The sequence below is a fragment of the Colobus angolensis genome, unplaced genomic scaffold, assembly GCF_000951035.1.
Source record: "Colobus angolensis palliatus isolate OR3802 unplaced genomic scaffold, Cang.pa_1.0 Scaffold53, whole genome shotgun sequence".
In the NCBI taxonomy this organism is placed as follows: Eukaryota; Metazoa; Chordata; class Mammalia; order Primates; family Cercopithecidae; genus Colobus; species Colobus angolensis.
In genome coordinates, this window is record NW_012118821.1 from 13,212,818 (window position 1) to 13,225,354 (window position 12,537).

A 12,537-nucleotide genomic window follows, 5' to 3' on the forward strand; every position below is an offset into this window, starting at 1 on the left:
TAGCTGGGATTACAGGCATCCACCACCAAGCCCAGCTAATTTTTGTATTTTTAATAGAGACGGGGTTTCACCATGTTGGCCAGGCTGGTCTCGAACTCCTAACTTTAGGTGATCCGCCCACCTCAGCCTCCCAAAGTGCTGGGATTACAGATGTGAGCCAACGCACCTGACTGTAAATGGCTTTAAATGCCATTTTTATTGTGTCAGTCCCCACACATCACACCCACAGCAAACTCAACCCACCTGAGCAACATCCTGAGCATCAATCAGGTGCACCCATCGGTGCTGCCCCTGTGGGGCATTTGGAGATAAAGATAAGCGTAACACAGGAACCCTGGTCGGTCACAGGGATAAATGCCAGGGCTGGAGGTGGACACGTATGTGGGGCATCGAGGGGTCCTACACAGGCAGCCAGTATATGGTGCATGGTGACTCCAGTATTTGAGCAGGTCTTAAACACTCAGGCATCTAAGCAGGTGTAGAAGAGCCACACATGCGCACACACACAAATGCCGACATGTACACACATGCACACACCCACACATGCTCACACACAGGCTCACGTGTATGCATGTACATGAGTCACACACACACACACATATGCAGGCACACACATGCCCATGCCCTTTAATGCCCTCAGTCAACACCAGGCCATTTCTCTTCTCTTCCCCAGGCAAAATAACTTGATGATTAGCCAATTAGCAGAAATTAAAGATCTAGCAGGATTATCTCTGGCATAATTTGACCTATAAGAATTTGTCCCTATACCTAGTGTGAACACACCTGACTCTTAGAAAGGATTTGCTGAGGGAACAAGCTCAGCCTGACAACCCTTCCTGTTGCCCTGGCATGGTTTCCAGGTCTTCCTTCTCATGAGCCCCAGGCCGACGGAGCAGCAGCAGACTGAAATTGCGATCAGATGACAGAAGTGCTCGGTGAACTGGGAACATCTTTCTTATTATGCAGTTGTCAGGTTGAGCAATTTCAGGACCCAAGTCTTCCACACAGGCCTCATTAGTCAGAGAGTTTGCCTCATGGAACTACTTAAAGACACATGTGGGCTGCTGTGAGCCCTCAAGTAGGTATCACATCCAGCCACACTCCCTGAGTTACTCCAGCCTTTATGGACATAGAGTGGTTCTCTGCAAGCAGATCTGATGGTTAATTGGGGGATTGTGGCCATCGGCACCACTGAGCCAGGGGTTTATACATGAGCCTTCGTCAAGTCAAGCAGCAACATTTTCATTTCACCGAGTGGTTGCTCCGTGGATGGGCCTCAGAGACCGTGGGCATTTGGTACCCAGATGTTTGGCTATTTTTCCATTAAAAGGAAAAAAAAAACAGATGAAAGCCTCTCTAAGGAAAATGTCCAACCTTATTACAGAAAAAGATGGGCATTTTCCTTAGCAAGTTCATCATTAGAAAGAATTTTCGAAAGCAGTCACATGCCCATAGAATGAAGCTGAATGGAATCCTGTTTCTCCAGAGACCACAGCAGCGGGGCTGATGGGCCAAGTCAGTCTCCTGATCCCCCTGCTGTCAAATCCTCACCGAAACAAGCTCCAGATCTAATCTTGTTGCTCATAATTCATGAATAATATTATGGCTTTGAGTTTGAATTCTTCTTGCCAAATCTTTGCTTACCTTGTGTCCTCATCCAAACGCTGACGACTCATGTTTGGAGTCTTGTGCTTACGGGATGCCAGTGTAGATGTGAAGCAGGACCCTGAGCCACCATGGAGCAGGAGGATGGACATCCACCGGGGGAAGTGGGGCACGAGAAGAGGCAGCCACACTTTGAAAATATCAAACCTCGTAAAGGCAGACAATGATTTTTTAAAAATTGACACAACTCCACTTTCATCAACGTTCATTGAAACAGGAAGCAGGTGGTACAAGCCACAGCCAGGAACTGGAGGCTCCTGTGTGATTTCACTTCTCATTAGAACTATACTGCATCACCTCTGCAAAAAAGAGTGTGTGCTCTTCTACTATTAAAAATCAGAAAGTCAACTTATAAAATTCTTTAAGATTTGGCAAAGACGAAACCTCTGTTTTGTAAAATCCTTTAGTCCTGTGCTCCCTCCCTGGCCCCGTGTCCTGAGTCCGGCCCTTGGCATCTCTCCATGCTCTCACTCTCGGCAAGGCCACGCTCATCCACACAGTTCACTTCTAATTCTAAGAACTTAACATACTGAAGTGAACCAAACAGAGGAACGTCTCTGCCCTGACTGAACCGGCACCAACCAAAAGAGACACAAAGAATTTGACTGATACAAAAACGTAGGTGCATTAGCGACACACAGGCACAAGCAGGAATATAAACCAAGAAAGGGCGCGGTGGGGAGGCAGCTTCCGAGAGGCTGCAGGATGGAGGGGCTGTGAGGACAGACAGGCTGGGACGTGATGTCAGGGCACAAGGTCAAGGGGCTGCTAGTGCTGCCGGGAGTCAGAAACACGAGTTCGGAGCCAGCACGAGGGGTCAGGCCTGAAGACGTCCATCTGTGGTCAGCAGAGCTCGGGTGAGGCCAGGTGCTCGGCAGAAGAGGGGAAGGGTGGATCTGAGCACTGGGCCTCAAACACTGCCCTGGGAGGCCAGGACCACTATGAGATGCAGGGCAGGAGACGCGTGAATCTGGGTGGGCAGGACCATTTCCAGGGCAGGGACTGCACCGTCCACCCACGCCGTCAGATAAACACCGAAGTTTCCTGTGGGATTTGGCATCATGCGGCTGTTCATGAGACAAGAGCAGTTCCAGGGGAGCTCTGGGGTCACAGACTCCTGCAGAGGGTGGGAGAGAGAATAGGGGCAGCATTTTTCCTCAGTGCAGCTTTTGCCATAAGCAGCAGGAAAACAGGGAGTACTGGGATAAAAAGCAAAAGTTTTATTTTTCCTTTAAAGACAAGAAAAATAATGGTAAGTTTGTGGATAGGAATTGAGCAGGAAGGAGAAACTCATGACTCAGGGAACAGGGAGCCTGCTGATGTTCCCGAGCAGATGGGGGGTGTTTTGCTGCCCTGGGGATGAAAGGTGGGGACTCGGAAGAGGGGTGGGCACAGGGGAGGGCTGTGTCTGGGAAAATCCTCTCAGAAGGCTGTGACTTCTTCAGTGATTTCTTCAGAGCCGGGATGGGGAAGAGCTGGAGCCCTGGAGAGAGGAGGGAAGGCCTGAACTGTTCTTCTGGGAGACCGGAGGGAGCAGGTTTCCCCCTGCAAGGCGCTGCCCACAGCCCTGGGCATCAGCAGCCGCTTGGCGTCCTGTAGCTTCTCACCATCCACGCCAATTAGCCAGCAAATATCAGGACGCGAGGGCCTGAGGGCGTGGGACAGAAAGCCGTGCTGAGAGGCATTCAGCCGGGTGGGGAGGGCGGCCAGGTCATGGTGGCCGAGACATGGTGGAAGGGACGTGGAGCGGCCTCTGGGACCGGACATCGCCAGGGGCCTCTGTCTCGCTTCCCCGCCCTCTGCCCTCCAGCCTGGAGATCCCAGGGGCTACTGTATCGCCACCTCCTGCCACCTCTGCCATCACATCTCACAGACTCCAGCTCCAGCCTTTCAGTTCTTGTGTCTGCATGCGATGGTATAATAGTTCCTGTGTCCATATGGGATGGTATAATAGTTAATCCTCACAGTCTTCCTGGTTGACATTCTCACCCTTTGCTTTTTCCGCATGAGAACTTTCATGTACCGCACGTTTAACCGGTTTTTAAATGTTCCACGTCGTATTTATCTGAAATGCAGTCATTGCTCTAGGGTTTCCTGAGGCCCAGAGTGAAATATCAGCATTTTAACTCCCATGAAGAGAAAAGCCCTCCTGCTCCGAGAAAGAGGGAGAGGTGCAGGAAGAGGGGAGGAGAGGTGGAAGGGGGAGCAGGGACGGAGGAGGTCGGCAGGGCAGCGTACCCCCATCCAGCACACACAGTGACTCCCTGGTTAATTCAGGACACGCTGCTGCCAGGGATGAATTATCATCACAGCTACTTTAACATTTATTGATTCATTATAAAGCAACTGCCTGACTCAAAAAACATAGAAGTTTTACCAACTTAATGTTCCAGAGACAAAACCATATCCCAGGATGCGATGTGGTTTGACAAAACCCAGGATGAAATTCAGGCATAGAGAAGCTTGTCTTCGCCACCTTACCCGGGAGGCCGTCAGGCATGCCATGAAAATTATCATTTAAAAGAATGTAAATCAGAGCCCCGCTGTGAGGCAAATGCTGCGCTGGGGGAAGGAAATATAAGCCAGGTAGTATCCTGCCTCAGAGGATACAGCATCTCATTAATTTCCCATGATTGTAAATATAGTCAAAGAATGTACTTATGTATGAGCATCCCTTTTTCTCCACAACCTCGCTACCATCTGTTAGTTTTTGACTTCTTAGTAATAGCCATTGTGATTGGTGATAGATGGTATCTCATCATGGTTTTGATTGGAAGACAGTGTGGCAGTTCCTCAAAGACCTAAACACAGAACTACCGTTCAACCCAGTGATCCTATTACTGGATATATACCCAAAGAAATATTATCATTCTATTGTAAAGATGCATGCACGGGTATGTTCATTGCAGCACTATTCACAATAGCAAAGACATGGAATCAACCTAAATGCCCATCAGTGGTAGACTGGATAAAGAAAATGTGGTACATATACACCATGGAATACTACACAGCCATAAAAAAGAATGAGATCATGTCCTTTGCAGGGGCATAGATGCAGCTGGAGGCCATTATCCTCAGCAAACTAATGCAGACACAGAAAACCACACTGTATGTCCTCACTTATAAGTGAGAGCTAAATGATGAAAACACACAGACACATAGAGGGGAACACCACACTGGGACCTACTGGAGGTTGGAGGGTGGAAGGAGGGAGAGGATCAGGAAAAATAACTAATGGGTACGAGGCTTAATACCCGGGTGATGAAATAACCTGTACAACAAACCTCCATGATACGTGTTTACTTGCGTAACAAACCTGCACATGTATCCCTGAACTGAAAATAAAAGTTAAAAAAAGAATGTCCTTGGGTCTCTCTGGTAAGCAATGGTGCCTTCCATGCTGAGCCCAAGCTGTGTGGCCTCCACTGGTGACCCAGGCTCTCTGGGGGTGACCCAGACTCTCCGGGGGTGACCCAGGCTCTCTGGGGGTGACCCAGACTCTCCGGGGGGTGACCCAGGCTCTCTGGGGGTGACCCAGACTCTCGGGGCCTTTCCCACCACTGCCCTTGTCTTTCCTGAACTCCATCCTGATGTGATGATGTCATTGCCTCTGAGTCTGAGCTCTATCCTGACGTGATGATGTCATTGCCTCTGGGTCTGAACTCCATCCTGATGTGATGATGTCATTGCCTCTGAGTCTGAACTCATATCCTGACGTGATGATGTCATTGCCTCTGAGTCTGAACTCATATCCTGACGTGATGATGTCATTGCCTCTGAGTCTGAGCCCTACTCCTTGGCAGTTCCTTTTCTAACCCTGTAATGGCTTCTCTTTGCCTAGACTTTAAATGTCCCTCTTCAGAAAGGATCAATTTGTCATGCTCTTTGCTTCAACCGCTATAATTGCCCGTGGATGACTCATCTTGGGATGAATAATATTATTAAATTTTTAGCTCAGGCCTCCCTCCTGAGTCCCGCTCTGTGCAGCAGTCACTGTGTATTTGCGCATTCATCACTGTCATCATCACCACTGACGTCAGCCCCATCACTGACACTTTACATGGCTTAAAGCATTTTCAGTTTTAAACTCCTGTGTGGCTGTTACCTCACTGTATCCACCTAAAACTTCCGTGAGTTAGATACTATTTCCACTTGACTTTTCCAATCAGCAAATGTTTATTTCAGGTACTCTGTGATGGGAAAATATTAAATGACCCTATCCTGGGACACAGGTGATTCAGTCTGGTTGAGAAGATAAACACATTTGCAGATAATTTTAATAGAGTGAAATGTGTACAAAGAGATTTACAAAATGTTAGAACGTGGGTCCAGTGCAACTTGGTCGAGGATACAAGGTGAGCCCTTCTGGGGATAAGCCTTAAAGCGATCAGGCATTACCCACGTGTGTAGATGGAGAAAGAAGCCATTCCACACAGACGCCAGCTCAAAGGCTTGGGGTGAGAAATGCCAAGTAGGGGCATTCTAGGCAGTCTGAAGTTACAGAACGTAACTGTGCACAAACCCCACAGTGAGCTGGTGGTGGTCATAATTTTCATAGCCTTATTCTTTAATATGACTACCAGGTGTTAGAAAAATATCTCTAAAATAAACAAAATAGATCAACAGAAAAAAATTTTCAGCAGAAATAGGAAGAGTAAAGAGAGCAGGAATAAAAAAAGCTTCAAAAAGTGAAATCATAATATTATCCTCATCTAGATAGAAATGAACATTGCACATCTGAAACAAGAAGTCTGAGGAAACAACAAAAAGTAATCTTAAAACTAAACTCACTTAAAACTAAAACTAGTCAACTTAAAACTTTATAAAACTAAACCAAGTCGAATTTGTGCCTTAAATCAACAGATAATTTTTTATAGTATAAGTATGCCCCACACAATAATTGGCCGTACTTAGGCAAATACTAAGAATTATTTGTTGATTTTCTGAAATTCAGATTTAAGTGGGCATTCTGTATTTTTATTTGCTAAATCTGGCAACTCTACCTAAAACTAAAAACATAAAAGCAGAAATGAAATAAAAATCAACAAAAAGATAAGAAAATAAAGTTGAGGAATTCTTCTGGAAATAGGAAAAATAGGTAAAGAAATAAAAACTGTAACAGAAAAAAATAAGAAAATTAGATACCAGTTCAGGAAGCTCAATATTCAAATAGCAGAATCCAGAAGGAAAGAACACACGAAGTGCAGGATGGGAAGGAAACTATTTTTACAGAAAACTTAAAAGCAAAAAGGCTCCGAAGACTAAAGGCCACACATTTCCAGATTTAAAAGACCCCCCCCAATGCTTTCAATAAAGAATAAAAAGGACTCAGACTGAAACAGTCATGGAATTTCAGGACACAAAGGAAAAAATAAGTTTTTAAACTTACAAAGGAAAGCAGCAGGTAGCAGGTAAATGCTGGGAGGCAGAAGGTCTGGGATTCCAGCAGCAGGGGTGGGAGCTGAAGGGACTGGAGTAGAGCCCCCACTTCCAGGAGGAACGCGGGGTTGTCCCTGCCAGTGGCTGGGCCATCTTTCAGCACCACCTCCCCGCCCCGAGCTCCTCCCTCCCCTGCTCCAGGACGTGGGACTCCGCCATTTCCCAGCCGGGCTCCTCCGAGGTGCTTCCGTGCAGACACCGGAAGGAGGTGAGGAGGAACGCCCTGGTGTCCTGTCAGATTTGTCCATGAAGGTTCCGGCTCGGAGAACCGCTGGCTTCAGGTGTACCCGGCCGCGCTCCCTCCTTGTGGGTCTGAGCCCCTGCCCTGAATGGTTTCCCGCTTAGCCTCTAGGCTCTGCAAGGCTCGGTGTCTGTTTGCCTGCATCGAATCCCTTCTGTGGAAACACCTGTTTCTATTTTCCTAGCGGGAATCCAACACACTTAGTAGTAGGAGTTGATAGGTTTATGTGACTGGGTTGGCTATCTTCTTATGGTTTGTGATACCACATAATTTATTAACATATGAAGATAATTTTTAAAAATTGGTGATCTGGTTTTGGAAATGTGTTCTGTGTAGTCCTTGAGTATCCACTGGCTATCGGAACTGTTCTGGCTTTTAACACATGCTGTGTTATTTATTTTTTACAAGATAATTTTCTTATACTAAATTTTTAGGTGAAAAGTACTAAGAATCCACAAAACTAGTCATTATGGGAAACATTAGATTGTTACAGCTGATCTCAAGCTTCAAGGTGGATACCTTATAGTTTTAGAAATAATAGCATAAATTTAAGATGAACAAAAAATCAGACCAAAGAAATACATAAAAGGGAAAAATAAGATTGAAAATGTTAATTTAAATTTAAAAAAATAACTAGAGTTAATCAGCAAAAGATGTATAGTGAGATAGAGTCCTGACGGCAGACATTAGTAGGACCGATTCAGAGTCTTCAGTAATGATAAAATCTCGGAACGCTGTGGACTCATCAGCAAGACTTTCTTCATCATGGCATTAGAGTCATCAGCCTGTATTGACCTGATGCTGACAAATAATTTAAAGACTAATACCTCGTACTAGCTGTATATGAGTTAAATAAACTCAGGATTATACGTTAGTCTCTCCAGGGAGAGACTGTGGTGACCCTTACATTGCATGTGTCTTACCTGTGTGACTATTTTTATTGCAGATATTAGAAGAGTACATTCTGAGCTCCGGAGGCATCGTCCTGACTTGAGCTCATCTCTGGGCGCATTGAGCTGCCTCCCCTCATTGCAGGTGCCAGTGGACTTTGAGACAATGTGTTGGAGGGACAGACCCAGAGCACTCTGGGAGGTCAGAGATGTCACCCCAGAAAGTTCCCTCCTTGCCCCACCTGGGAGCAGGGAGCACCCTTTCATTTACGTGAAGACATTATTGTCTATGCTTGTGCATATTTCACATAAATTTTAGAATCAAGTTTCATTAAAAAATCCTATTGGAGAATTGAAAGTATTAATGAATAGAATGGATATTTTCAATTTAATTGATGTAGTAGTACAATTTGGGAAGAATTAACAGCTTTAAAATGGTGAATTCTTCTCCTTAGTAAGGTTGTCTCTTTAGTTAGGCTTGACTTTTATGTTCTGAGGCTTATAATTTTGCATAATCATGAAACTTGCATACTTCTTGATTCCCAGATATTTGAGGGAATTTTGTGGAAACAATTGTATCTAACCTTTACAATTTCAAACTAAAAATTAATTGCCTGGTTAATGTTTTACTTTACCAATTCGTGCATACACACAGATGGAGCGCATTGCCCGGCCAGGCTGGAATGCAAGTACTGTGTGCTATTTCTTTTCGTTTGGACAAGTTCACCCTGCAGAGTAATCATATTAGCTTCTGCCTGGAAGCCAAGTGGGAAAAGGAGAGTGCAGATTTCACTTTTCAGTTTATAAACTTTCCCTCCTTCTCCACTTTCAGTTCGGAATGTTCACCTTCAGCTCTGCCAGAGTCCATCTCCTCCAGAGGTCCACAACCTCCGCAGCCCATTAAAATCACACAGGAGCTTTAAAAATCTCAACACTCGGGCCACACACCAAGCCAATTAAGGGGAACCTCCAGGGTGGGATGCAGGCCCATGCGGTTCGTGCAGCTTGCCAGGTGACCCACTGTCCTGACCCTTGACATTGGAAGTGTGAGACTCAGACGGATGCGAGAGTGTCCCCAGGGAGCTTATTAACCATGCATGTCTCCAGGCTCACAGACCTGTTAGATTGGAAGCTGCATTTTAACAAGCCTCTCAATGCTCATGAAAGTTTGAGAAGCACTTCTGGACCTCCAGGCTTCTGCAGGGCTAGTGGCCAGGCTTTAGTGGTGGGAAAGGAACTCTGGGACATGAACATTTTCTCACACAGCAGTAGGTCTCAGACTTGAGGGAGCTTCAGAAGCATATGCAAAGCTTCAAGCTCTACCCTCTGGAGTTTCTGACTCGGGGTTTAGCACGGGGCCCATGTTGGGCATTGCTAAGGATTCCCAGGTGATGCCCTGCTGCTAGTTGGAGACTACACTTGGAGATATAGCATTCCACAGACTCGAACAGCCTCAGCTGCAGTCTCAGCTGCGTTCTCGGGTGTATTCAGCTTCAGCTGCATTCTTGGGTGCATTGACCTGCTCCCAGGCCTTTCTGGAGATGCCTTTGGGGAGACACTTGATTCCAGCCTTCCCCGCCGATAGCCGGGCTTTTGGCTCTGCCTGGAGTGTTTCGTCTGCCATCACGCTTCCATCCGTATCCCTGGCTCCTACATTTTGTTGTTAACATTTCGTCTCTCTCATCTTCATCTTTATTGTGGGTTTTATTTCTTTATTGTCATTTTGGTGGGATTTGGTCACAAAACAAAGACAAATCTGTTAAATTGCCTACAGTGATTTTGAAATCCCTATTAGTTACTTTTTAACATTTGTGAGAGCCATTAAATTCCGAGGTTATTCATTATATTGTCAAGCCCTGTTGTTTGCTGTATTCACTTTCCTTGGGTTTTAGCTCCTTTTCTAGTTAAATTTGATGCATTTTTTGTGAATAAATGTTTATGCTAAGATCATTGTAGATTTGCATGCTATTATACGTATAGAAAGACCTAATGGACCGTTTACCAGTTTCTGCTGTAGTTACATCCTGCAAAATTAAAGTACAAAATCACAACAAGGATAATGACATTGATAGAATTAAGAACAGCTCTGTCACCACAAAGATCTCTCCTTTGGCAACCACTAATCTCACTTCATCTCAATAATTTTGTTATATAATGCCATATAGCATTACATATTATATATGTATATAATGTATATAGATATATGTATGTAATCTGTTTCAAGAGGGTTATATCAATGCAGTCATACGGTGTGTGACTCTTGGGATTGGCTTTTTTCACTCAGGACAGTTCCCTGCAGATTCACCTAGGCTTCTGCAGCCTTAGGAGTCTGTTCTTGGTTTACTGAGGAATCCATGGTGCGGTTACACCACAGTTTAACCATCCTCCTATTAAAGGATGTCAGGGCTGTTTCCGGTCTGGGGCTCTGAAGAACAAACCTGCCACAGGCATTCGTTCACATACAGGTTCTGTGTGAATGTGCTGTTGTATTTCTCTGGAATAAGTGCCAATTCTGGGTCCTGTGGTAGTTCTAAGAAACTGCCAATATACTTCCATAGTGGCTGCACCACTGAGACTCGTACCCTCGTACCCACTGTGGGTAAGACATTCGTTCACCCTACCCTCTGCAGATTGACTGTTGCCACTCTCTTCTTTTGGGCCTTCAGGTGGGTGGACAGCAGCATCTCATTCATTATAGTTCTTTCTCTCTATGTTTCTCTGGTGGCTGATGGACTTGAACATCACCGCACGTGTTTGTTTGCCATATGCAAGTCCTGCTTCATGAAATATCTGTTCATGTTTTTGGCCCATTCTCTAGTTAGATCATTTGTTACCTTTCTGTTGGGTTTTGACAGCCCTTTTCTATTGCAGATTTGAGACCTTTGTTGGGTGTGTGGTTTGCAAACATTCTCTCCCAGTCTGCAGCTTATTTTTCAACCTCCTAACAGGGGCTTTTGCAGAGAAAAAGTTTCAATTTGGAGTCCAATTTACCAATTTCTCTTTTCTTATGAATTGCGTTTCTCCTTTCAAGTCTAAGACCTCGTTGCCTGCCCCTAGATATTAAAGATTTCCTCCTATTTTTTTTCTAAAAGTTTTACAATCTTGCCTGTTACATAAGAGTCCATGATTCATTTTGAGTTAAATTTTAAAGTGTGAGATTTAGATTTTTTTTCAACACTCTGTGTTGTAAAGGCAAATCTTCCTCTGATGTGTGGCTTTTGCACCTTGTTGAAAAGCATTGAGCATATTTATGTGGTCACTTCTGGTTTCTCAGTTCTGTTCCTTTGATGTGCATTGGTGGTCCTGTACCAATACTACGCTGTCTTCATTAATGCAGCTACATAGTAGGAGTTGAAATCTGAGAAAGTGATTTCTCCCACTTTGTTCTTCCTTTAAAATATCATTTTAGTTAACTTGGGGTCTATGCCCTTCAATATTATGGTAGAATAAGCTTGTCTATATGTACAAGAAATCCTGTTGGGATTTTGACAGGAATTGCATTAAACATATAGAAACATTTTAGGATAATTGACGTATTTATGCTGTTGAACTTTCCTATCCATAAACAATATATTTTCCACTTATTTAAGTCATTGATTTCTTTCAACAGGAGTTTGAAATTCAGCATTCATATATCGTGCATGTTTTATTAAATTTACACCAATTATACCTTTTTTTTAGTGATTGTCTAAATGTTATTGTATTTTTAATTTCACTTCCACATGTTCATCTTTACTGTATAGAAATGTGATTGATTTTAGTGTGTTGAATTTGTATCTGTGACCTTACCAAAATCCCTTATGGGTTCTAGCAGGTTTTTTGTAGATTCTTAAGGATTTCACACATAGACAGTCATGCCATCTGCAAGTAGAAACAGTTTTAATTTTTTCTTTCTGCATTAGTTTGCTAGGGCTGTCATAGGCAAGTACTATATTCTAGGTGGCTTAAACAGCAGAAATTTATTTTCTCACAGTTATGGGGGTTGGAAGTCCTAGCTCAAGGCCTCAGCAGGTGTGGTTCCTTCTACAGGCTGCAAGGGAAGGACCTGTTTCAGGACGTTCTCCTTGGCTTGCGACCCCATCTTCTCTGTGTGTCCTCACATCTTCCTTCCTCTGTGTCTGTCTGCATCCCAGTCTCTTCACATAAGGACACTAGTCTTACTGGATTAGTCCTACTCTGATGACCTCCATCTAAATTACTTACTGCACTGAAGTCCCCCTTATTCTCAGTTTTGCTTTCTTAGAATTCATTTACCTGTGGCCAACCATGGTTGGAAAATATTAAATGAACAATTCCAGAATA